A 447-nucleotide genomic window follows, 5' to 3' on the forward strand; every position below is an offset into this window, starting at 1 on the left:
CTGCGGCCCTACAGTCTGACCGGACGTTTGTGACGGCAGGGACATCTTGCCGCACGCTGAGCCAGACTGACCTGCAGAGAGGGGAGCTGGGCCCAGCAACCAAGCGCCTGCGAGCAATACTCTGCTGAGGCCCACGCGGGGCCGGGAGATCCCAGGCAGGCCCATGCGCACCGCCCAGCACCCACTGCTGGGCCCGAGGCCACCGGACCTTCCTAGCACCAGAGGTCTGGGCCGGGCACAGCCTGCCCTGGGCAGGCCGCCCCCTGTTGGTGGGAGGCCACTTCCTGGTAGGAGGGAGTCCGTGAAACTCTTTCCTGCCCCTCACTGTGTTCTGCCAGCCCTACCCCCTTTCCAGTGCTGCCTGCTCTGGCAGGGTATCCCCTCAGTGTTAGCTGCCGTGTTTTCCCCATCCTCCACACAATAAGGGAGAAGAGCCCAACTGGGCCT

Source organism: Muscardinus avellanarius (genome assembly GCF_963383645.1).
Source record: "Muscardinus avellanarius genome assembly, chromosome: 7".
In the NCBI taxonomy this organism is placed as follows: domain Eukaryota; kingdom Metazoa; phylum Chordata; class Mammalia; order Rodentia; family Gliridae; genus Muscardinus; species Muscardinus avellanarius.